This window comes from Homarus americanus, unplaced genomic scaffold (genome assembly GCF_018991925.1).
Source record: "Homarus americanus isolate GMGI-L3 unplaced genomic scaffold, GMGI_Hamer_2.0 scaffold55272, whole genome shotgun sequence".
In the NCBI taxonomy this organism is placed as follows: Eukaryota; Metazoa; Arthropoda; class Malacostraca; order Decapoda; family Nephropidae; genus Homarus; species Homarus americanus.
In genome coordinates this window covers 333,480-361,182 of record NW_024751398.1, presented here as the reverse complement: position 1 = coordinate 361,182, position 27,703 = coordinate 333,480, and the positions used below count along the sequence as shown (strand labels likewise).

General features: G+C 41.0%; 1 long non-coding RNA gene across 2 annotated transcripts; it reads right to left on the bottom strand.

Annotated features, from left to right (window-relative positions):
* Positions 1 to 696: 696 nt before the first annotated feature.
* On the bottom strand, positions 697 to 24,642 carry LOC121854654. 2 transcript variants are annotated; one of them, XR_006086614.1, is made up of 3 exons: positions 22,160 to 22,842; positions 8,538 to 8,690; positions 697 to 905 (listed from the first exon to the last, which is right to left on the bottom strand). It is a non-coding gene; the product is annotated as an uncharacterized LOC121854654 (long non-coding RNA). The 2 variants fall into 2 exon arrangements; XR_006086613.1 differs by lacking the exon at positions 22,160 to 22,842 and adding an exon at positions 24,194 to 24,642 and having other exon boundaries at positions 703 to 905.
* Between the last annotated feature and the right edge of the window lie 3,061 nt (positions 24,643 to 27,703).

Here is a 27,703-nt window from a genome sequence, read left to right as displayed (position 1 = left end):
CCCCACGGCTCTATGGCAGTGGAAAATATCAGTCTTTGCTGTAACACACAGCTTCATTCACGACCATATCAAATAGATTTTTAGTTTAGACTCTTGGAAAACTCCCCAGAACAAAGAAACATTCTGAGGATGTGGGCTATTTTTTGTCTGTGCAAGATGCATAGTTTAGACACTCGGAAAGTTTTTTCCAGTAACCAGAAATATTTCCGAGGATGGGGGATTTTTTCGGGATTGAAAAAGTCATCCGGTTAGCCGGAAATCTCTCATCCCCGGAAGTGCTCTGCACCAATTGTTACGGCTAATGGGGATATCACTGTATTATACTGTACTGTGGTTTTCCAAGTAATTTCTACCTTAAAGCTTACATGTAAGCTACGATAAACTGGTAAATTCTATGTTCTGGTTAAGATAAGGTCCCAAGGCTGACGGATTAGAGGTTCAAACTCTAAAAGGGAAATTAAAGTTATTAGTTAAATTCTTTCATGCACAGTCACTCCAAAAGGTATCTTTATGGAGGGGTCCGATGATTTTCAAAATGAACACTGTTGCTCCTGTTGTCTTGGTAAGGTTATCCAAATCCTTCGTCAGTTGTGTCATATTGTCTCACACAAAATTGTAATGATACCTTTTGGAGTGACTGTACATCACAGAAGTAAGTAACACTATCACAAATTTTACAAATGAAATATTGAATTATGTAAATTTCTATAAGTCCAGCATAAATTTTATCACTTCACCTGTTGTACAGTCACAGATAAAAGCTGGTTCCCTGTGGTGAAACTGAGTTAAGGTAATGAGTCTCTAAAATTACTTACCCTGAGTGTCATCTGGTGCAGGTGTGCTGTTTGATTCCATTTGGGGTCGATACTGGTTCAGTTTGGGAGGAAACGAACTTTTGACCCAGACTGTACAAGATAAAAATGAGACCAAAACATCATTAAGTAAGACAGAGTGAATACTTACACTCTCACCAAAAACTTCTCGAACGCTATAAGCACTATGCAATCTGAAAAATTAATGAAGAATATGAAACCATTCCTAGATGACAAGCCCCATTCTGATCATTCTCACACCCATCGTGCCCAGGTGTTCGAGAAGTTTTTGTTGAGAGCATACAGTCCCGGTCAAAAGTCATGTGCCAAGCAGTTTGACTAACCTAGTTATGTGGCAACGTCGGAGACACGCACACACGAACACACAATAGAACTACCAGGCCCATAGTTTAAGCGTCACTGTGGTTTAAAGGGCGGGTTTCATACCTAGAGTGCCATGTTGCCAGCAATGTCAGGAACAAACCAAAGAATACCATTAATAAATATTTCGACCTAAATTGAATGACAAAACCAATGTATTTGTGAGCACAGACAAAATGCATCCCCACACACACCTCACTACACCATCTGCTAGATACCTCAATCATGTGACCAATCCATTCTATGGCGTGTACAGTGCGTTTCCGACTTACAAATGCCCGCCAATATGAAAGGGGTTAAACTTGAAATTTACAGTATTTTATTTACCTGATGACTTACTTTTTTACTTTTACTTACTATATGTTGTCATTCTATTTCTTCTTTTGTCTTAAATTATGTGATTTTAGATGTATACAGTGGTCCCTCGGGTAACGAACGCCTTGGTTAACGAAATTTCGGTTAACGAATTACCTTCCATAAGAATCTTCACTTCTGTTAACGAAAAATTTTCGGTTAATGAATTCCTTACGAATTTTTCCCAACATGTTTTCGTCTGCTTTCGGCTGCTCACCAGCTGTAGTATTAGTCCGCCAACACAGTAATCGGTTTTAGGGCTTAAATTCGTTACCATTTGAGTAAATATCAAGAAGGTTGTACTATTCAATAATTGTTCAAGTCTTATATTAAAATTTTTAGTCATTTTAACAATTATTTAACATAATTGAAGTACAGGGAACTAGTTTTTAGCGCGCCAAACAGCCACTTGACTCACCCAGAATGGCGTCAGTTTGTGTCCCTGCTCAGAAATCCCATTGAAACAATGGTTTCGGTTAATGAAATTTTCGGCTAACGAACGACCTTCTGGAATGAATTGTGTTAGTTAACCTAGGGACCACTGTACTGTATTAATTTTTTTAGTCATTTTAACAATTGTTGAAACTAATTGAAGTACAGGAAACTAGTTTTTTGCGCGCCAAACAGCCACTCAACAGACCAAGCTTGGCGTCAGTTTGTTTACCAGTTCAGAGGAAGGAACATCTTGTTTGAGACTCCAACATAAATGCTTTTTTTCTGTTTCCAGTCAAATTATTGATCATTTTGAAATATATTTTACATATTGATAATATATAGCACAGTGCAGTGTTGATTTAAAGTATATAATTTTGAATTACACCAAGTGAACTAAAATTTTATGGGTGAAATGGCAGCATGGGGTGACTTCTCTTCCACTCCAATGGACTTCTCTTCTCCCTTCTCCTCCACCCCCATTCAAATTCCCATCATCATCAACCAGGAGCCTTCTACATGCACACCTCAAAGTAAATGTACTTTACTGCATTTATTTTTAGTTTGTATGTAATTTTCGGTGAGCTTGAACCAATTACCCAAAAACCCATTGAAACAATGGTTTCGGTTAACGAGCAACCTTCTGGAATGAATTGTGCTCGTTAACCGAGGGACCACTGTATAAGGACTTAGGCTATGATATAGTGGGATTTTAAACATTGTTCAGTAAGTACAGCATGCACATAGCATATGCTCCAACTTACGTACAAATTCGACTGAAGAACGTCCTCAGGAACGGAACCTGTTCGTAACCTCTTTGAAATACACCATGTATTGATGATATGAGTTGCCTTATGCAAGTGTCAGTAGGACAGGTATAAAAAATGCTGCATTAAGGGATACTTAATTTCAAATCATAGCAGAAAGGGTTCTTGATAGGATAGAGGTTAGGTGATGGTTAAAAACAGCAGGGTGGCAGGAGTGAGGTGCTTAAGTTAATTTTTCCTCTCATTCGTACTTATCAGTGTCACATTTCCTGAACAATCTTACTACCATTTTTAGTATAATCAAGTGACACATTTGAGATAATAACTTTACCTATTACAAGGTTCTATGGTAATTTGAAAGAGAACAAAAAACTTGATGTGGAACACACACACACACACCTTTATTCTCCCCAAACTAACGTATGTGTCACCAGCCTGGTCATCTTCTCTCAACTCCACCCAACAACGTCAGCTAGAGAAGGTACAGAAAAGGGCCTGCAGAATCATGCTCGGCGCAGAATACTCCGGCTACACCAACGCTCTCTCCACCCTGGAAATGCCATCCCTCAGTGACCTCCACCACCAAGCACTGGAAAGGTTTGGCAGTGGACTACTGCACCACCCTCGTCATCGCCACCTCCTGCCACCGGCAACCCCCCACCCACCTCGCGCAGTCCGCCACTACAACAAAATCCAGCCCATAAGAGCCCGCACCGATAGATATAAGAACAGCACCATCCCATCTATTGTTAAAATAATAAACAACTCCTGATTTATGTACTGTACAGCCCTGTAAATGTATTCCATGCATATTATATATCATTATGTCTAAATCAAATGTAAGTCTGTATATTTTCAACTACCGGCTGCAACTCTATTAATAAACCGATTATTATTACACACACACACACACACACACACACGTGCGCATGCAGAGCTTAAGCATTACAGGAGGTTCCCGACTTACGAACGTCCGACTAACGAACGCCCGCTAATATGAACGGGGTTAAACTTAAAATTTGCAGTACAGTATAGTCTGCATTTACGCGGTTTTTGTTTACGCGTTGCCTCGCCAGAAAGAAAATGCTTTAATTACACGGTAAATTTGGTCATTTACGCGGCGAGAGGCTGGAGAGGTCCAGACCGCCGCGCCATTTTTTACCCACGTGGTCCATTCTTGACCATACGCGGGAAGCGGCGCGGTGAGTGGTGTGCATCAGGCCGCTCCTAGGTTATCGCTGACGTCATATGACGTATCGGACTGTAATTGGGCCACACATCCTTACCACCCACGCATTCCCTCCGCCGCTAGCTGTGATTGGTCTAATGTAACATGATGTGCCTTGCCATCAGAGGGTAGAAGTCGCTGACCTAGCTATTCCCCTCAACTCACAATGGCTTCCGCGGGACCCCCACCACCAGAGAAAAACATTGAATTACCTGGACCAAGCCATAATAATGTGAAGGAAATCATCGAGTTGGGGGTGAAACTTAAGCTCATCCTTGACAACAACCCAGACAAGCATCAGTATGAAGTGTCTAATAACCATCTGACGAAAGTTATGGAGCCGTATATCCAGATCTATCTCGACAACATCAATGCTAGTCATCAAAGTAGTATTGAGGACTTCCTCGCCCGCAACCCACCACAACCACAGCCAGCCCAAGTCAGTGATAGTGATATTGACAGTGAGGATATGGACTTTGAGAGGTTTGTCTGGGAGGCCCTGCAAACCTGTGCGAGTAGTGAAAGTGAAAGTGATTCACCGGAGGGCAACTAATCTGCCCTCTGCCTCGGAACCAGCCGCCATCCACGTGTGCCGACCCAGCTTTTCTACTAACGTAAGTGTTAAAAAACCTAATATTATTGATATTTCTCTTAATTATTAATTGTGTGTGCATACCATCATAAAATTAAGATGTTATTTTTACTACAAGGTACGTATTGTGTCGGAAAAAGTGGAGTTTGGCCCAGTCTCTATTTCAATTAATCCCATATGTTCTGTTATTTCATTTACGCGTTTCTCGTTTTACGCGGGCCTCTACGGGTTCAATTGACCGTGTAAATGCAGACTATACAGTATATTATTTACCTGATGACTTATTTTTTACTTTCACTTCATGTATTTTGTCATTCTATTTCTTCTTTTCTCTTACATTACGTGATTTTAGATGCATATAAGGACTTAGGCTATGATATAGTGGGATTTTAAACATTCTTCTGCAAGTACTGCATGTAAATGGCACGTGTTCCGACTTACGTACAAATCCGACTTACGAACATCCTCAGGAGGAACCCATTCATAACCAGGGGACTCCCTGTACTTTTTAGGGGAGTGTGCTCTACATTTCAATTGGTTAAATTGGTTTGAATAAACTATATTTTGTCACTTCTAAGTTGAATTGAGTATTAAATATTTGGCGATATAAAAGGAAGAAAACATGTTACAGTACCTCTAAGAAAAATTCTATATATTTACAACACAAACAGAAGGAAAAACATATTATCTCTGCCAACTCAACCACACTGTTGAGGCTGAACCAGCCCCAAATGTTTTGGTCACATGGCCGCTCCTGGCTTCTTGATAAACATGCTGCCAGTTGGAACGGGTGTTATCAGGTCTCCAGCAGTTAAGACGGCCATGGTTGCCCAGAAGTCCAGGTCAGTAGTCTCTCCCAACCTGGTGTTGTTCTTTTAGTCTTTCCTTGACAGCAGAGACCCTGTGGTGGATCCCAATTCCACGGAGTCGTCGCCTAACTGTTCTAGCCGAGATCTCCAAGTGCAGCCACTCCATCGTGGCCACTGCACTGGTGAAAGGAAGGTCGCGAATGTCTGCCACAAACCTCGCTTCGTCTGCTGATCTGGTCAGTTTGGGAAGATCTGTTAAATTACCATACTCTTCAAATCGCTGTAACCAACTCCACCATGTCGATCTCGAGATTCCCATCAGCTTTGCAATCTCGCTGATACTGTACTTAACCCGGCATTACGCATGCCGACGAATTGCCCTCTCTAGGAGATATCATGGTGTTGGTCTCCCATGGTTATAGTTGGTGGAATGACCACGTCATAACCTCGGGTAAGTTAAAGATTGTGGTGAATGATATTAATTGTCCCAAGAATGGTCATTTCCATATTACAATAAACTATCATGTGCAAATGAGACTGGCCTCCATTATGAACCTCTCTACTATGAATATAGTGTTTTATATAATATCTGTCCTCCCAGCACTCACATAAGAGAAGTATTATCACCAATAAGTGGTGCATTTTAAAGTGCAGGAGCACATACACATGCTCTAAAATGGATTATTCCCATAATTCAAGTGTCTAGCAGACACAATGTGTGTTCATTTCTTTTTTATTGTGTGTTTGTAACATACAAGTAATTTATTTCTCCTAAGACATGTAATATGATATGAAACGGTAAGAGTTCACAGAAACATTTCGTGTCTTTTCTTTATGCATGGCAGCACGGTTGTTTTACATTGATACAAGAATTATATTAAAACTCGAAAGTATGGTGTGGTAGACATGAGTGATCGAGGCATTGTGTTCTAGCTACTGACTGACAGTGGCCAATATCACTGATAATTTTATATTAAGAGTAATACAATATAAAATACACTCTACCATTTTACCATTGACCACTGGTAAAGTGTATAGTTCATAGAAGATATGCACATAGATGCCACATAATGGATTGTTACATCATCAGGGTTTCTGGCATACGTCATGTGTGTTCGTGCGCACTCCTCCGACGTTGCCACATAACTGAGTTTGCCAAAACGCACAAGACTTTTGGCCAGGACTGTACATCACAGCTCTTTCCTTACAGCCAGGAGGCCTACTACACTACATAGCTACTGTGATGATAAATTCTGTAAAAAACTGTACTCCCATATTACAGTAGAAGTCCAAAAATCCGGACTGCTTGGGGATTGGGTCGGTCCGGATTTTCGGATTTTCCGGATTCTCAGGCAGTACTTTTAAAATTCAAATTTAAGGAGGAATAAAGAAGAGATGAACAGGTACATTTTGATAGTTTATTCATTAGCAAATATAGCATGCTTCATTTATCAAAACGAGCAGTTTTAATGAAAAAGCTGTGAATTCTAGAATTTTATTCTTTGCCTTTTTTATATCATAAATTGTAGACTTTCCAATGTCGTATGTTTCCATTAGAACAGTATTGCTCACACCATATTCTAGTTCCTTAATTATTTCAAGTGTGTCACTCAATTTCAACGTGTTCGTCTTTCTCTTCACACAACGAAGTTTATCTACTTTAGGAGCCATTATTATGGGCTTGTACAGTACTCTGTAAATGGAAAGAGTAGGACTCAAAATATTGTTATATTACAATGGTATTCTATTCATACTGTGCTTGATATTATGCATTCACGGAAATGTAATATTTTTGCTGAAATGACGTACGTGTTACAGTGGAAAGTGGGATAAAATTGTGACGAAAACAATGACTTTCGCTTTCTTTCGTTCAAAAGATGTTACCGTAATCGCTTTTCGAATGATTTTCAGTTAAAAAACTGTTGTATTACAATAATATTCTATCCTAAGTGACTTGAATAAATACTACGATACCATATTTCTGAATATTTTCATTAAAATCCATCAAAATCATTTTCCTTGTCATCATCTGCAGCACCAAACAGCTTCTCCCAGTCCTCACCTTGAACAGGGCTAGAGGGTACGTGTTTTTCGAATCGTTTTTAGTTAAAAAAACTATTACATCACACGCATATTTTACCTAAACTGCGCCTGAATGAATATATTCTCAGATATAAATAGTAGTTTTGCTGAAATGTGATGTATTTCAATGTAAAATAGGATAAAATAAATGATGAAAACAAAAGACATTACCTAAGCTTCCGATGTTCTTGAGATGTTACTCGTTTTTTTAATAGTTTTCGGTTAAAATTCTGTTATATTACAATGATATTCTATTCATACTTGCTTGATATAATACATTCACGGAAATGTAATATTTTTGCTGAAATTACATACGTATTACAGTGGAAAGTGGGATAAAATCGTGACAAAAACAATGACTTTCGCTTTCTTTCGTTCAAAAGATGTTACCGTAATCGCTTTTCGAATGGTTTAGTTAAAAAACTGTTGTATTACAATAATATAACCTCCTAATTGACTTGAATAAATACTTGAATGGAAATATACAATATTTTTGTTGAAACTACCCGCGTTTCAGTGTAAAGTGTCGTAATAATAAATGGTAAACAATTTGCCTTCGGCACTCGTGTTTCAGTTTATAGGACGTAGAGCGTTTTTACTGAAGGTTTTGTTGTTCCATTACCCTCAAAAACGTGGGTCAAACTATAAACGAGGAATATCATAAATTAACGATTTCTTGGTCAAAAAATTAGGGTCGACCTATAAACGAGTATATACGGTATGTTGTCACAGTTTTGATTGTTCGTTTGAAAGTGACGACCACGTGGTCGCTTGTTGTCGCTGTGCAGCTGTGGCGCTCACGCATGCGCACATACACACAAAAGCCCGCTAAAACAAAACAAAAAAATTAGTTTTCGAAAAGTCCGGATTCTCGGGTGGTCCGGATTTCTGGCATCCGGATTTTTGGACTTTTACTGTATACAGTGTTCTTCTCTTCTACTGAACATTCCAGATATAATAATGTAAGCAAAATTTGAATTACCTGTACAGTATTCAGATACAGTATACAGTATATTTACAAAGGTACAGTACAATACATTCTTTCGGGCACATCACAGAAGCAACAGATAAAGTCCTCACCTGGTGTTAAGTTGGGTTTCTGTGTTGGGTCCTCAGCTCTCTCCCTTGTCTACCTTCCTGACTACTGTAAAGGTGATGCTGGATATGTCACATCCACACCTGCTTGTATTCTGCTGGATCATGTAACGCAGGTCTTAGTGAGGGTTTCCACACCTGGGGAATGTACTTTAATGTTAATGATTAAAAAATTACATTGGAAATAAAAGTACTTTTAGTATTAGCATGGTAGAGGATATCGCTGAAATTTTTTACTATTCTTCTTGTTCTCTTTAAGATATTTATGTTACCTGAGCATTCCACATAAAGGTATACCCCGAACACCGCCGATTACATATAGGCAGTGTTGTACGCATCAACGAAAAAAAGTGGCGCCGCCAGATTCAGCGTAAATGGCCGAGAAATTTGATGCCGTCAGCGTCGGTGTAAACGATTTCATAAATCGAAGCCGTTAGCATCAGCGTCAACACCTAGCATCAACGATTTTTCAGTGACGTACAAATGCAGCCCAGAAACGTGCATTCTCCTGTGTATAGGAGTAACATATGCAAAATAAAAATAATATTCATTCATTTTTAATCAGCTAATATGATTTATATTATATCATTTTAATTATTCATTTGTTCCCCTCAAGAATACTAGCATCTCAAAATGTTTGTCGCTCATTCTGCTGCGCTTGGGCCTCAAGACGTCCTTGCCCATGGAGAGCATGCACTCCATGGCAGCACTAGAGGGGATGTGGGTGTTGTATTTGATGAACAACTCCCTCATGGCCTTGTTGGGGAAGGTGTCCTTGTCGAAAGTTTTTTTGAAGGTTTCTCCCCCAGGAAACGCTTGAGAAGGTCACTGTCTTTTTTATTCCTGCGGGGGAGGGGGGAGGTCTCGTACAGGGCCTGGAACAATTCGTCCTCCACGTCATGGTCTTTGTCTTCTCCCTCACTGCGGCTGTTGCTCTCAGTCTCGTGCACCGACTTCTCCACCAACCTGGACAGCTGGTTGGTGGCCTTTTTCCTGATTTGAAAATTCAAATCTGTAGAAAGCTGCACAGGTGTGCGGGCGCGACAAAATTTTTCCCGGTCGTCTTTATAACAAGATTATTGAAAATCGAACTTGGAAAAATTGAAAATTTTAGAAGTTGACGAACAAATTGACGCTTGACACTTGATACTCCGCTTGGGTGAAAAGTTGATTGCGTCACCTGTAGCGTCACCTGCCCAAAAAATTGATAGCGTCAGCGTTAACAAAAAGTTGCCGCCGTCCATTGACGTCGTCAACATACAACACTGCATATAAGGGAAATACAGTAGTCCGCAAGTTTCATTGATACCCTGGAGGTCCAACGATCGAAAGAGGAGTGGCAGAGCCGTTTTGAATTTGGCAGGCAGTGGCATAGTGCGAATTCTTGCCACACGAGCCGGATAGAGTTTGCTCAACTCGATGACATTCGGGCACCACGTTGTTACTCAGCTGATGAAGAAGTTTGCACTCGTACTGTTGAGGACGATGATGATGATGATAAATGTTTATTCAGTAAAATTGTCACACATCCTTAATATAGCTAAAGCTGCCTCCCGAAAGTTGGGAATGCTATACAGATGCCATAGCTACTTCACTCCTGAGCAGTTGTTCCAAGTACATAAGGGATTCACTCGTCTTAACTTGGAGTACTGCTCTCATATCTGGGGTGGCTCTTCTTCTGTCCAACTGTTAGATAGGGTGGAATCAAAGGCATTTCGTTTTATTAACTCTCCTCCTTCAGTCGACAATCTCTCTTCCCTTTCTCTTCGCCGCAATGTTGCTTCACTATCTCTCTTTTACAGGTACTTTCATGGGCAATGTTCGGTGGATTTGGCATCCTGTGTACCGCCGGCAAGGCAGTGGGCTCGTAACACACGTCTAGCCCGCGGTGCCCACCGTTTCTCTGTGGATGTCGGTCACACAAGAATAACCCATTATAGTACCTCCTTCTTTCCTCAGACAGCCAAACTGTGGAATGCTCTGCCTTCTTCTGTGTTTCCATACTTATACAATCTGTCTCATTTTAAAAAGCTGGTTTTCCGGCATCTTCGTGGTGTAGCTTAACACAGTACTGTATAACCTTTTTCTTCTCTATTTTCAATTTCTTTCTGTTCTTTTTTTTCACCCCCCAGGCCCCGTTGTGGGTCGTTTGACCTGTACCCGGGTGGGCTAATTCCCGTAAAATAATAATAATAATAATAATAATAAAAAATAAAAATAAAAATTTAATAAGCCCAAGAAAACTTCCACCCGCTGAGTAACAAGAGTAACAACATGGTGCCCAGTTGGCCGAATTCTAACTCCCTCTGTCTACGGTTCTGCCTCTGACTAATTCCCACCACTTTGCACTTGTTTACACTTACCCTGTGTCTCAGACTTAGGGTTTTTCATTATTTTCAACTTCGTGTGTTATGCAATCATGCCTAAACACCCAAGTGATAGTTCCTTCTGTGCTGCCCCTCTTAGGGGAAGCTAGATGTGATGTGATATGGCATAATAACGTGTAATAGGAGTGGTGATGGACCAACAAAGATTGATAGAGACTTGAACTTGCCACCCTAGACCATCTCTACCATCCTCAACACTGCTTATTTAAGGCTTATTATGCTTGCTTTACATGTGTGCTTTATTTTGTTGCTTGACAGTGTGCACGACAAAGATGTATCAAGGGTAAATGGAAGTTTATGGAGGATGGCTGGTCCTTAACCCCCTGAATTTGTTATTTTCTTATGGGATTAAAAGCTTTGGTAACCGTTGATTCATTAACCAATGACTTTTCCAGGTCACTATATACGTAGGTTATCGGGGTATGCCTGTACTAATTTTTGCTTCCTGAGTGAGGAAATTATCAGATACCAACATAGAATGGATACAGTCCCTTAAAACATCATAATATAAATACAAAAGATTAAATACTGAAGAACTATAGTGATTCTTTGAGTGTCTGTTCACCAACCAATCAGCTGCCTTGCTACAAACTGACCCCAGGGCTCATTGCAAGCTTCAAGTGAACAGACAATAGTTAGTTAAAAGATGTAAACAGGGCAGCCAAAAAGAATAAAAATGTAATAAATACAAAATAAACCACAACACTGTACAGTACAGTAAACCCTTGCTATTCGCGAATTTGCGATTCATGATTTTGATTATTTGCGGGTAAGCAGATGGTGGCTAGCTTACGAGCCTGCCCACAGCGCAACGAGTCACCCCTACGTGAATGCAGTGCCTCCTCTCATTCCTCTTCCTATGTTTGTGCTCAACCATTGCCTGAGACCCAGCATCTCTTGTGTTATACTGAAAACTTTAGTGTTTGTGTCAAATGTCCCCTAAAAGACTGCCCAGTGTCAGTGCTAGTGATGCTAGTGGAGTGAAACATTTAGAGATGTCAAAGCCAAGAGGAAACAACTACCAATCACAATGTTTTTCAAGAAAGAACCAGCCGCTCGCCCAGCTGATTCGCTTCCCTCACCTACTCGGTTAGCTGCTACCTCCGCTCCACCACCCGCCGCTCCACCAAACACCACTGCATCACCCTCTTCCAACAGTGATCCTGATGAACTCCTTATGCTTCAGTAACCAGATTTCATTCTACTGTTCAGTACACTTCATCAAGCTCCAAACTTCCACATACAAAGGACAGTAGTATTTGTGATTTAAGTTTCTCATACACTGTATACAGTCAGTCTTCGACTTACGACAGGGTTAGGGACCGACGACCAGGTCGTAAGTCGAATTGGTCGCAAGTCGAAAATGCGAAAACAATACATAGAAAATCTAAAATGAAATACGGTACAGTAAGAGTAACCAAAAATGAAAAACGAATAAAGTGTTACTGTGCACTTACCTTTAATGTAGTCAGCTGAATGCACACGGGGCCTCAATATTTTTTTGAATTAAACATGGAGACTACAGTACATTAATTGGATGAAGCAGAGGAGACAGGGCTGGGTGGGTCATCAATTTAGCTTCTTCAGACAGGCTAACATATTTGCTTGTTGAAGGTATTTGATCATCTTTAGGGAGTGAAGAGGCAGCACTGGTGGGGCATGAGGAGACAGCAGTGGGGGACTTCTTAAAATATATGTCCAATTTAGACTGCACAGTTTGCCATTTCTTTTCATTGTAAATCTCCCTGTAGCAAGCAAGTGCATCTTGGATCAGTCTGTCAACTTTTGCAAAACACTCAATATTTTGATCCATTTCTTTAAACATTTGCGTCCCTTTATTAATAGTAGCAAATGCCTCTGCCTTGTCCTTCAAAATTGTTGATATCGTCGAGTGAGAGAAGCCAAGGTCGAGTGAAATGGTTGCCACCGTTTTTCCATTTTCATATTGCATTATTATTTTCATTTTCATCTCAAAAGTAATTGACTGTCTCTTTTTCTTCTGAGCACCACCAGAACTCTCACTTCTATGCTTGCCAGTCATTTTAAAGGGAATTAGAAACAAAAATTTTGTCAGTACACAGCGCAATCACTAACACCAACGACGGCCAAACACCAACTGAGCAGGCTACGGTGTGGAGGCTGTACACCACAAGGCGGCCCAGCCCACGCCACGCTGTCGTATGGGACGGAAACGCTTTGGTACTAGAAAATACGTACGTAATTTGAAACGTATTTAAAGTTTTTCGAAGATCAAACAACCATAACCTTTTTGTTTTTTAAGCTAGACGGTTATTTTTTTTTATCATGCAGCTCAATCCCTTTCCTAGCAAACTGTGAAAACTGGAAGTTAGTACTGTGAATATTTATTATTTAATCGCGAGTTGAATGAGAATAACAACCCGTGATGAACAGTTGTTTGATCTTCAAACCAACAATAATCGTGTTTTTCTACACAATTTTCTTATTATTGTGGTCTAATACTGTAAAATAAGTTAATAATCACCAAAAACAGCACTCGTCTTGCACCCACCCCCCATAAACCTCCCCGAAAATGAAATAATAATAAAAAATTCATTTGCCTATCAGTATTTATCTTTCCGTCCCTATTATTAGCCAAAGATTTATAATATTGTTAAGTATAATAGTGTTTAATAATAAGGAACCACCACTCCACTCATCACCCCACCATTAACCTCCCCCCCAAATGTAATTAACATACGAATACAAAGGTGGAGAAAGTTTGTATAATCTTTGGTTAGAACAGTATTATGATAATAGTATTACAATCTTACTGTGTTTAATTCGTTCGTTTTATTATCCCTGAAGATCGTAGTAACTTGAAGTTACGTAAATCCTGAGAAGAGCGTGTAACTTTAATGGCCTTGTCATAATCAATCACGTACTGATCAAAGTCTTTTTCTGCACACTAAAAATCGCCACACAGATTCCTCATAACTAAATCTTTGATTAGTGATGCCGGCAACAGTTCAGTTTCATTATAAGACTGAGGTATGGGCTCACTTTCACTAGCATTCGTTGGGTCAGGCTCACTTTCATCACTGTCAAGGTCAATGCATGTCTCGTCACTGTCCACTTCTACCTTCTCACAGTCTGTATGTTCTTGTTGTGATACATTAGCGTCACTGTTTGTGCTACCATTAGACTCGCATCATTTTCATCATCATTATTGCCGTCCGTGTATGTCATGTAACTCTGTACCGGAACACAGTCTGCAAAATGGTCTTGTTATGCTTAGCAGTCATTTTTTGTATTATGTGTACAGTATACCAAAATCACTACCACCAAGCATTCCAGGGCTGTCCATGTGATGACTGTCGTCACTAAACACACGCTCAGGAATAATGGGCTCCTGAACCCACACCAGAAGGCCTGGCCTCACTCGAGTCTTGCTCTAATATCGGGCAGGTATTGCACAGCACTTCTCAAACATGTGGAACACAAATAACGTCAATGTTATGCCAAAAAGTTATCAAAAATAGCAGTAGAAAGTGCATTGAACCTCCTTATGCTATACAACACGCCAAAATTAACAAGGAGGCAGCATCTGGATTGGCCGAGGAGCTGTGACATAGCAAGGGGAAATCCATTGTTATTAGCTGCCTCAGGGGGTATGGTCCAAGGGAGGCACGCTGTCATTGGCTCGCGCTCCTCTCAATCTGAACGGGATGTTGCCACCTTCTTTGACTGAGCGCACAACCAGATACGTAGCTCCAGGCCTGAGGCGAAATCACACCTTATTTTTGAAGGACTTTCTACCATATTTTTATTCTAGCTAAAGGGTTACATCCAACGCCAACATGTAGAGGAAGGGTGAAAATAGTGATATCCATCCAAAAAACGCATTTTGGACGGGGTGTCGCTTCTCCCCCTTCTAATGCTGAGCGCTTCATATGATACGGCCGTGAATGAAGCTGTTTTTTACAGCAAAGACTGGTATTTTCCACTCCCATGGAGCTGTAAGGGATTAGTGGGTCTCCTGTAACTAACCTGACCTGACACAATGTCAGATGGAGGTAGGGTGGAGTATTAGTGGTCTCATATTACTAACCTGATACAATGTCAGGTCACCCATTGTTGGATGGGGGATCAGTGGGTCTCAAGACCTGAAGATGTCTTGAATAAACATGAAAGCTAAAGTACAGTATTTTTTAGGGAGATTGTGATAAGTGTACATATAAATGAGCAACAATGTATCTCTTCAACAGCTGATCTTTTAATTCGCCACCACGCAGTCACACACTTGTGCATCAGTTAACCACGCATAAATATATGTCATACAATATGGGGGTGTGTGGGTGGTGTTAGGGTGTCTGGGTGTGATGTTGTGGTACTAATTAATAAATAAGCAATATTGTATCGTCAATGACAGTCGTTTGATGACTAGTAGCATACTACAATCGTCGCTACTATTCATCAAACTACTGTGCTGTCATTAACAATACAATATTGTTAATTTATTAATCATTAATTAATACCCAAACACCACATCACACACACACAACATCTAGTTTGTAGTCTTTTGTGTGAAACACTGTGAGTTGGAGGGAGGCAGGGAGTAGGCAGGGAGGCAAGGTGCAGGCAGGGAAGCTGGCACTCCCCTTTCCATCAATGATCAGCCTCTTATGGTGTAGTATGTTTTATCATTGGTAATATAAAATATTAAACACATTATAAAAAATACGATGTATAATTATTAATTTGACATCAAAATTACATGACAAGCTTAATATGGATCAAAATGGATCAAAATGTTGAGCGTTTTGCAAAAGTTGACAGAATGATCCAAGATGCACTTGCTTGCTACAGGGAGATTTACAATGAAAAGAAAAGGCAAACTGTGCAGTCTAAATTGGACATATATTTTAAGAAGTCCCCCACTGCTGCCTCACGCCCCACCAGTGCTGCCTCTTCACTCCTTAAAGATGATCCAATACCTTCAACAAGCAAGTATGTTAGCCTGTCTGAAGAAAGCAACATTGATGAGCCACCCAGCCCTGTCTCTTCTCTGCTTCATCCAATTAATGTAGTCTCCATGTTTAATTAAAAAATTATTGAGGCCCAGTGTGCATTCAGTTGACTACTTTTACTTTACTTGTATCCTCTCCACCACTGATCGGCTCGTTAGCCGCTTGGGCGATCGGTCACGTCTCTGATTGCTTTTCCTTTTCATTTATCTTCTTCACCAAAAGATCGGCTCGCTAGCCGCCCGGGCGATCGGTCACGTCTCTGTCACGCACTGTTGGCAAATACTGGGCATGCACCAGCTCCTGAATGGACCTGAACCCGCTCCAGTGTTGGTCAAGTCTTGTCTTGAAAGAGCTCACACTCGGTGCCGTCACAACACTCTCTGGTAGATTGTTCCAAGAGTTTACAACCCTCACTCCAAAAAAGTTTGCCCTCACAGTTTTCTGGACTTGCGGCTTCTTCAATCTTGAGCTATGACCCCTTGTGGGGCGAGCGTCGGCCAGCTCCAAGTAAGGACACTCAATTGAGTAGTGCCCCCCTGAGATGCTTATACACCTCAACTAGGTCCCCCCTTGCCCGTCTGTAGTATAAGCTAGGCAAGTTCAGGTGCTCCAATCTCTCAGGGTAGCTGAGATGCCGAAGTGCAGGCACCAGTCTGGTGGCCCTCCTTTGAACATTTTCAACCAACTGACAGTCCCTAGCATATCTCGGGGACCAGACGGGGTGACAGTACTCCAGATGGGGAAGCACTTCACTCCTGAAGATCGTTATGAGGGACGGACCGTCTAGATATCTGAACGACCTTCTTATAAGACCCATAATTTATTTGCCTGATTTACCTTCTTCTCGCAATGGCCCGAGAACTTCAGCTCATTGTCAACATACACACCTAGGTCCTTCTCACATACAGGCTCAACTAGTGCAGTTTCTTCACCCCATTGGGACATATGATACGCCTCCTTACCGTTGGTACGCCCCAGGTGCATCCTCTTACACTTCGTGACATTGAATCTCAGCAGCCATTCCTTCGACCATTCCTGGAGCCCACAGAGATCCCTCTGCAGCTCTTCACAGTCCGCTTGGTTCTTATTTTCCCGAAATAACTTGGCGTCATCGGCAAACATTTGTATGGAGGAGTGTACAACGTCAGGCATGTCATTTATGAAACAAACAAACAACAGCGGGCCCAATACACTGCCCTGTGGTACCCCACTTGTGACAGGTACAGATGACGATTTCGTGCCATTAATCACCACACACTGCTTGCGGTCATGTAGAAAGTCTTCTATCCACGCTAGGACATTTCCCCGAATTCCGTACCCTTCCAGTTTGATCTTCAGCCTTTTGTGGGGGTATACTGTCGAAAGCCTTGGCAAAATCTAGTAGTCGGCTGAAAATATGGTTTGACCCAAAAAAAAATTAAAAAATTCCTACAAAAGGTTTCTCAACTGTTTATTGTAATATCAGGTGTGCTTAATAACATATCAAAAATCTACCACAGTCTGACCACGAGAAAAGTCTAATTTTCAAGATGGCGTCGAAGTTAGTCACCAGATCCTTAAAATGCCCGTTACTCCTTCATTATTCATCCTAGACAAGTAATTTTGGTGCCTAACCCCATGTTTTGGGGATGTAGGAATCCAATTAGCATACCTAAATTATAGTGAAGTTATTACAGAATTACAAAATCCAAGATGGCAGGCAAATATGGCCACCAAACTATGAAAATGCCAATGACTCCATCATTATTCATCCTAGACAGGTAATTCTGGTGCCTGACCCCTTGTTTTGGGCATCTAGGAAACCAATTAGCATATTTAACATAGTGTAGTGATCACTGGTAAAAAGTTATAACAAACCCCATAGTATATATTTCTGAAAAATGCCTTTCATGTGAACCAGGTTTACAAATAGTCAGTCACACTCTTCCTCCTGTAAAGGTTTATTATGTGGATTCTCACAGTTTTCAATTTGACATGGTCCACAAGCGGGTGTGCATGGTAGTCAGTATCCTCTGCAACTACAACGTGTTCGGCAGGCAGTTGTGCAATTACAGTGGACCATCTGCAGGAGGCTTTCTGGCACAGCAGTTTTCTTGGTCATAACTGGCACAAACTGATTGTCCTCCAGTTTCCATCCCCAATCCACTGCATTCATGTCACTCTCCTTTCCAGTCCACACCATGATCTGGTAATACACTCTAAAGCTATGATATTTAGTCGAGGACTTGGTAGGAGGGAGACGTTCTGGGGTAACAAATGACTTGGCGGAGACAATTTTCTTGATCAAAGGTTGTAGCACAAAGAGGCAAGTGAATCGGTACTCTTGCCACCAAACAGAACTGCCATCGCCTTGCTCCCAAGGTCCTCTATGACACTGTTTGCTTGATTTGGGAGCAAAAACGCATTCACACAGGTCTGAATGGTCAATTCACCATTCACAAGTTTCTGTAAAGCTGACTTTTTGCCAACACTGAAAATGTGGGAAGTTGTGTCACATCCTGTGAAAGTGTGGATAAACAGCAACTGAGAACACATGTCACTAACCAGGAGTTGCTTCATCTCACTGATGTTGTACACCTTAGGAACTGTGGACTTGTCCGAACGAAAATAGAGGCCCCTATTGTTTGCTTCAGCATAGTAGAGGAGAAGAATGAGCAGGTCTGTATTCTCCCCTATCAAGGTCGTGAGCTGATGTTGTGACGCCTTGATTGCAGCCTTGACAATGTCCATGTCTGAATCCCCTAATGCATTGATAACAGTGCAGCTCTTCTTCTGTAGTTCCTCAGTTACAAGATCAGTAAATCCTTGTTTGTTGCAAGATATGGAAAGGAAATCATCCTTTCTTCCAACAAACTCAGTTTTTGCATTGAAGCTGATGATCGGGCGGGTGTTTTGCCCACGTCGCTGATGCGTATTGTCTTTGATGGAAGGACCTTCACTATAGCCATCAAAAACTACGGTTGCTTTTCCATAATGGCGTATGGTAAAGTCAGCATACATCCGTGCAATGGCACCATAACTGGCACCCTTTTTCCATGGCAAGCGATGAACCAGGGAACCACCGTCAAGGACATAATGTTCAGTTAGTGGGATAGAATCCATGACAGCTTCTTTTGATTTCTTGCTTGAATACTCAGCAACTGCATGTGCCAGTTGGGGCTTGTCAGCTTTACGAAAGATTTCCTTGGCTTCAAACAGGGCTGTAGGGAATGGGCTGAGCTCATAGCTCATTACATCTCCCAGTGAAAGGTCTCGGGTTTTTGACAGAACCAGAAATCTTTGGAACAGCAGAGCAGGATCAATGGTTCGGCCTTGGGCAAATTTGATGGTGGACTCACGTGCGAGGGTTTTTGCCCGGTCTTTCCGTTTGAATGAGATCCCCAAAACAGGTTTTCCAACCATTTTTTCAATAATCTCATTCCCAACAGTCTCATACTCATGCACATTCACATCCTCTATGGCAACTAAACCAGTAATGATGTTTCTCAGAGATAGGTCTGGAGAAAATGGCATGCATGTGGACAGTTTTCCTTGATCTTTTCCAGGTCAGAGTGATCTCGTTTCATCCTTGCTTCTGTTGATTCTCGGTGTTGCTCGCTGGTCGTGTAGGTGAGGTCATTGAATTCCTGCATGGCATTGTTGTATTCAGATGTGATGGGTATGGACATGGTCCATAATGCGCGCATTTCATCAGTCATTCCACTTCTCTGGGATGAATAATGAAGGAGTAACAAGCATTTATAGGATTTGGTGGCTATTCGACGCCATCTTGAAAATTAGACCTTTCTCGTGGTCAGACTGGTAGACTTTTGATATGTTATTAAGCACACCTGATACTACAATAAACAGTTGAGAAGCCTTTTGTAGGAATTTTTTTTAGGGTAAGGTGGGTTTTTTCCATAAATGCAGCCGCCTATAGGTAAATATTGTCCATATTACCACCCCAATCCAGAATATGGGTCCAAATATCCAATACCTTGAGCAATTGTGCTAAGCAGGAGCGCCCTGGCATAAAACCGTGTTGGCGATCTTTTACAAGGTTGTTTCTGTAGTGATGGGTTGTCAGACCACAGCTTACATCTCAGAAACAGTCCAGACCTCACCCAACATTAGGGGGGTCAAGTGTAAGGGTACCCCTCGCGGCCACTCAAGGGTGTTACAAATCAACCAGTTCCCCTCCACATGTCACAAGGCCCCAACAAACATGTAAGAAGGCACCTGCCGACTCTCTCCCAATATACACAATAACCTACATCGCAGAAGAAGTCCAGACCTGACCTCACATTAGCCAGGTCAAATGTAATCCTCGCAGCCCAAGTCAAGGGGCCACAAATCAACCAGAGCCTCTCATGTCACACGGCCCCACCAACGATGTTAACAGGCAGGCATTCATCAGAAGATTCCTCTAATGTATACAACAAATTTAGTCTCAGAAAAAGTCCAGACCTGACCCTATATTAGCGAGGTCAAATGTAAGGAGACCCTTCACCGCCTCGATCAGCTCAACCTGACGCCTCCCAATATATAGGACGTCGTAACCCTCCCTCACCAGAGGCAGAGAGAGAGAGAGAGAGAGTGTGTCTTGTAACCAAGAAGGGCCAGCAACGTCCCGAGTCCCGCTCGAGAGAAGTCAGACAGAGAGGGCCGGAGGCCAGGGCCTCCGGTCGGGAGCGGGTTGCCCTCGACACACCGGTGCCCAGCTAAGCAGTCTCCCATAGAGACAACCCAGAACCACCTGCTAGGCCTCCCCCAGGTCACGTGAGTTTTTGTCGGAGCTTTCCGTGGGATGAGTTACTTAAGTGGGAAGTGTATTCATTTCATGTTCGTGTCCGAGAATCAGTGTCTAGTAAAGTAATATGATGTCCTAGTAACGTAAATATAATGTCCTAGTAACTTCGATAGAAGGTGTTATTAATGTGTCCATGTCATTGTCGTAATTAATAAACAGTTGTAACGAAGCGGTGTTTGAGAAGTCGTCCTTAAGAACGTAATAGATGTGTATTGACGTATAAGATAAGTTAAGTGTATTGACAGAGTAAATAACTAACACGGCCACGCTACCAAAATCTTCCCCTCTTTTACTCTCTTACTAAATATTCTTCCTATATATATATAAATATTCTTCATGCAAGATCCGTCTTGTTACATTTCGTATTAGATGTTCCATTGTGGCATCTCTGATAATACTCTCAAGTACTTTACATATTATGCTGGTCAGGCTCACCGGTCTATAGTTGTTCGTGGAGTGACGATCGCCCTTCTTGAAGATAGGACTCATATAAGCCACTTTCCATTCACTGGGGACTACATTAAAGGTAAGTGCACAGTAACACTTTATTCATTTTTCATTATTAATTACTTTTACTGTATTTCATTTTAGATTTTCTATGTATTATTTTTTGCATTTTCGACTTACGACCTGGATTTGGGTTCCTAACCCCGTCGTAAGTCGTTGACTGCCTTTATGAAAATTCATGTTTGATCTAAAACGAGTCTGGACCTCCAGATATTTTGGTTCAGTTTTATATATGAGAACTGATATAGTTACTAAGTGCAAAAAAGTGGATACACACACAATCTTAATATGTTGGCAATCTTGCCATTACAGATGCAGTGTCGTTTCCAATTTTGTGTTTCATATCATGATATTAGTGTGTAGAAAAATTTCTCCCAATTATGACAATTCCTTCTGGTGGTAGCCATTGTCTACACTTTTACCTTATTCAGTTTAGCACATCTTCAATTCGCATAGAAGCACTTACCTTTAGGGAATTTCTACCTCATACAGTGGGGTATGCTATAACGAACGGATCCTACTACGAATATTCCTATAACGAACGGTTTTACCTATAAAATTGAGAATGCTATAACGAACGAAACTCCTACAACGAACATTATTTAATTTTTTTTTTTTTTCTAATTTATTGTTTTTTTATTACAAATATTAATGATATTCTTTATTTCAGGGGTTTAGATGCATATTTATGCACTTTCTTACAATTTTTACAATTTTATATTATATTTTTCAGTATTAAGTGGTTGTATTTGGGGGCCTGGAACGGATTAATCCTATAACGAACGAATGCTATAACGAACAAGGTTCTAGAACCAATTAGATTCATTATAGCATACCCCACTGTATATACATTCCTCAACCCTTGAAGCCTCTTGGAAATGTGTTTCTGTCAGAAAAAACACACCTAAGAAATTAGATCAATAAATCTCCACTCACCATTTCTTGTCCCACCGCGAGCTGTCTGGAGCCGTGAGGCGTGTCACTGCCTGCTCCGCTCCCTTCCCGGACCTCACGAACGCTTGGTTAGGGCCCCCCGCGGGGGTTAGGGGAGGTTAGGTTTGGTTAGGTTAAGGTAGGTTAATTTAGTGAAAGTTAGGGGTCTAGATGTTTGGTGTCTGTTTTTTTGGACATCACCTTCGTTTTTGATGGAAAATAGCTGTTTTTTATCAAGGATGACTAGCATCTTTTCTTTTTAAACGACACATTGCCCATGGAAATGAAGGTCAGATCTGAACATAACACATCAAAATATATCAGAAATCAAACATCTCATGGAAAAATTCGAGGGTGTGCTAAAACAAATAATTACCCAAGATATTTCTGGTGCTAACCATCTGCTCCACCTTTACCAATCTATTTACCTTTCCATCACGAGGTCAAACAGCAGTGACAATCCACAATCAAACTGGAGACCCTCTGGACCAGCCACCATAACATACTGTATATGTAAGGATACACCCCATATAGTCACCAATCCACTTCGTCACCGACTAGGTTCATTAACAAAATCCCATTTCGTTACCAAAATCAAATCCGTTTCAGCACCACAAACAGTCACTGGTATTATTGACAATTTGTAAGTTATTTAAACGAATAGAAATTACACATGTATACAGACGACTCGATTAGTATTGTGTTATTATACATGAATATTATTTATTTAATAAATAAAATTATTAAAACATTGGTAAATAAACAAAATACAGAACAAATGAAGGTGTCAGGTTATTTGCCACCAGCTCATAAGGCACTGAGCAGTGAGATGATTACAGGCCTATTAACAATGTTTTTATTATTTATTTTCATCTTTAATAAATTGTCTTAGTGTTTTTTACTATTTCGTATCCCAAGCAACAGTTATTTTCACGTATACAGTATATTGATGGGAGTGAACACAGTGACGGAACGGGTAAAGCAGTGGTTAGGAAACCGGTTAAAAATAGTGGTATTTTTGCGTTTACACACCGCACATTCCTACCACTAATCTATTATCATATTCTAATAATACGTCTAATTATAAGATAATTTTCATTTATTACATTACTGGCGGAAATGTATAATAACGGAGATAGCATATCCAAAATTTTCTCTATTTTCTTCCATTAATCTTCCGCCATTATCGCCTGCCTCACCTCCAACGCTGCGTCTCCTTCATAAATCATCACGTTTTTTTGTTTTTGCAACTAATTAAAATGATTTTGGGTTTAATTCGCGGTATATTTGGCCTAATCAAATTCGAGTTTTATTTTGGGTCTCACATATTTCGAAATTCAAGTTCAGTTCCGACCATGGAAGTCTGCGATGAGTGTCATTTACATTATATGGAGCTGATTGCGAGTTTTAGGGGAAAAAACGAAGAAACTATAGCATTTTTTCAATCGCATGGTGTTCTTCCAACCTCAGTAAAGTGTACTAAGAGCAAGACTGAATGTAAATATCGCAAAGACCAACATATGTGGCATTGTGTAAGAATCTCAGAATCCAACGACGAACAAGAACCAGGCCAATAAGGTAAGAAATAGCTGATTCCATCATATGGTGAGAGTCAGTTAGGTTAGGTTAGGTTAAGTTAGGTTAGGTTTGGTTTTTGTTTTTCTAATGTTTTTTGGTGTATTTTGCCATGATTTTTTTTTTTCGGAAAACGTCCAACGAAAAAAAACTCGATAAAAAAACGGCTAGTTTCCGCCAGAAATGAAGGTCATATTCGGTCTAATCACACACAAATACACTAGAAAAATATATTTTTTACTTTCTAATAGTGCGGTGTGACAGAGCAAATTTACCAAAATAGTGGTGACGAAACGGATTAGTGACGATATGGCCAGACCTCATATGTAACACAGGAATGACACTACACTGCCAACTTTACCAAGCTTGATGTACCATGGCAGTGGATATTTTATGTATCATACTTACAGGTTACTTAGGTCTAATGTTGTTGCTAAAACTTATTTAGTTAATCACACTTACAAGTTATAATTCAGGGAGATGATAATTTTTTCGGGTAAACATCAGTCAACAGCCTCGGGACCTCAGGCTACTGCTCTGGTGGCTGTTGGTCTTGACCGATCTTTGGCAGTCTGATGATGATGACATGGAGAATATAAAGTTAGGAAGTGGATTTGATAGCAGGTGGGCTGGGGACTTTGATCCTCCCGCAACCAAGGAAGATGCAGAGAGGAACTAGTTCTTCTGAGGACTCTCACTGAGTACAACTTGATCCCATTCCCTACTCCCTAGTAATGAAGATATTCCCCTATACTCCTTGTCTCCTACAGATGTCTCTATCGTCAGTAGAGCGTCGTCTGCTCGTTCACCTTAGTGACGTCACGACACACGTGTAGTATCATGAGGATGGTCCCTGGCGGTGGGGTCACATAAGAATGGAGGAAACTGCAGCGGGCCTATTGGCCCATACTGGGCAGTCCCGTTTACACCCAACCCCTATTGCTCATATATCCAACCTATGTTTGAAGCTATCCAGCGTATCGGGTTAATGATGATATTTGGTAACTTGTTCCATTCATCCACTACTCTATTTCCAAACCAATGTTTACCTATTTCGCGCCTAAATCTAAATTTGTCTAATTAAAAACCATTGTTACGAGTTTGCTCCTGGTTGGATAGTTTGAGTACCTTTGTAATGTCCCCTTTGTTCAGCCCTGACTTCCATTTATACACCTCGATCACATCGCCCCTCACTACGTCTCTCGAGGGAGTGCAAATTAAGAAGCCTTAACCTGTCTCTGTACTCAAGGTTCCCAATGCCCGGGATCAGTCTTGTCATTCTCCTCTTAATTCTTTCCAAGGATTCTACATCCATTTTGTAATTCGGTGACCAGAATTGAACTGCGTAATCCAAGTGTGGTCTCACAAGGGCAAGATATAGTTTTAAGATGACCTTGCTAGTCTTGTAACACTCCTTTGTATGAACCCAAGTACTCTATTAGCCTTGTTTCGAGCAAATACACATTGTTTACTTGACTTAAGATTCCTACTTATCATTACTCCTAAATCTTTCTCGCAGTCGGATTTCTCAATAATTTGTTTTTACTTGTATCCTCTTCGCCACTGATCCGTCACGTCTCTGATTACTTTTCCTTTTCATTTATCTTCTTCACCAAAAGATCGGCTCGCTAGCCGCCCGGGCTCGAGGAAATGCTAAATCAAGCCCTCAGAATTAACCTAGGATGTCCCACGAGCACAAAAGTACTTAATTTGAGGAAAGAACTAGGTATACCCAGTGTTAAAGATAGAATAATTGAAGTCAAACTCATGATAGCCCTGAGACTTCTGCGTGGTGATCCTGAAAACATTGTTTCCTTAAAATTGCTAGAAAGTATGAACCATGGGACTGGTGAGTCTAAATGGATCCAAACTACAGCTTCACATGAAGTTGTTTGGACTAGCCCACCTGTACATAGTTGAGACACAACAGCGCTTCCTGCCACCCTGGCGGACAGTTCCCTTCGATATCACAATACCGACATATCCGCCTAAAAAATAAATTATACAAAATATTAATCTACAACACACTGCCAAAGTGAGAGCTCTTGAACACATACACACCCTACAGACTGATAATAATATCACACAGACCATCTACACTGATGGATCTCTTAACACCGCCTGTGGGAGGGCTGGAAGTGCTATTGTTGTGACTCAACCTGACAGTAATATAATTGAGAAAGGATTTAAAATTAACAACTGGGCATCCACTCTACAAAATAAATTAGTTGTCATACTCACAGCTATTAAATTCATTGAAGCCACTGTCACTGACAGTCTCATCATCACTGACTCTCTCTCCTCACTACTTGCCCTTGACACCCTCAACTCAAGTTGTCACGCTCTCGTCTCTGAAGCCAGACACAAATATGCGTACCTTGTTGACCGGGGTGTCAGGGTCAAACTGTTGTGGATCCCCTCTCACATAGGCCTCATAAAACATGACAGAGGTGATGCCCTCGCCAAACTCGCGTCTAACAAAGACACCGTTGAATACAATTTGGGTCTGTCAAAAAGAACCCTTAAAACTGTAATTAGGAAAGAACTTATTGATGAGTTTGACGTAAGTAGGCAAGTGAAAACAGGCACTAGTCGATCCATAGTTTACCATGATGAGATGTATCAAGTGAAACATGTATATGGAGCAAGTAACAAGATCACTAGATTACAAGATGTTGTAACCGCTAGATTAAGGTTAGGATATAAGTACCTCTGGCAGTATGTTCCTCAAGCAGATGTAAACAAGACTAAATGTAAAGTATGTGGCCAGACATATGGCCACACACTTGAACACTACGTCCTCGACTGTGTGAAGATAGAACCTTTTAGGGACAGGTCTAAGCACACTGTGTGAAATGGCACAACACTTCATCTCTAATGGCAAGATAGCCGACATATTAAGATTGTATCCAATTTTTTGCACTTAGTAACTATATCAGTTCTCGTGTACAGAAAAAATACACAATGTGCTTGAATACTTCTCAAGCAAATGTGAATAACAAAGTGTGCGGCAAGACATACTGCCTCACGCCTGTACTCACGCATTTGTGAATAAGTTACCCTTTATGAATAGAACTAAAAAAAATGTAATTGAAATACTGTGTAACATTCAGTACCATAATATCCTGACAACGGGGGTTAATTATTATGACCCTTTGTAAACCCTACTCTGTAACACTTTTGCGCTGCCGCTCAGAGGATGGGTGTGGGGCGCACAATAAAGTAGCCGCTACAAGCGGCAAAATTAAATCAAAATCAATCACCTTAACAACCACCATCACCACCACTATCACACACCTTAACTACCACCATAACCACCACCAATACACATCTTAACTACCACCAACACCACCACCGTCAGACACCTTATATGCCACCATAACCACCACCACACTCCTAACTACCACCATCACACACCTTAACTACCACCATCCCCACCACCGTCACACACCTTAACTACTACCATCCCCACCACCATCACACACCTTAACAACCACTATCACCACCACAATCACACACCTTAACTACCACCATCACCACCATCACACACCTTAACTACTACCATCACACACCTTAACTACCACCATCCCCACCACCGTCACAAACCTTAACTACTACCATCCCCACCACCATCACACACCTTAACTACCACTATCACACACCTTAACAACCACCATCACCACCACTATCACACACTAACAACCACCATCACCACCACTATCACACCTTAACTACCACCATCACACACCTTAACTACCACTATCACACACTTTAACTACCACCATCACACACCTTAACTACCACTATCACATACCTTAACTACCACCATCACACACCTTAGCTACCACCATCCCCACCACCGTCACACACCTTAACTACCACCATCACCACCACCGTCACACACCTTAACTACTACCATCACACACCATAACTACCACCATCACCACCACTATCACAAACGTCATGTTGGAC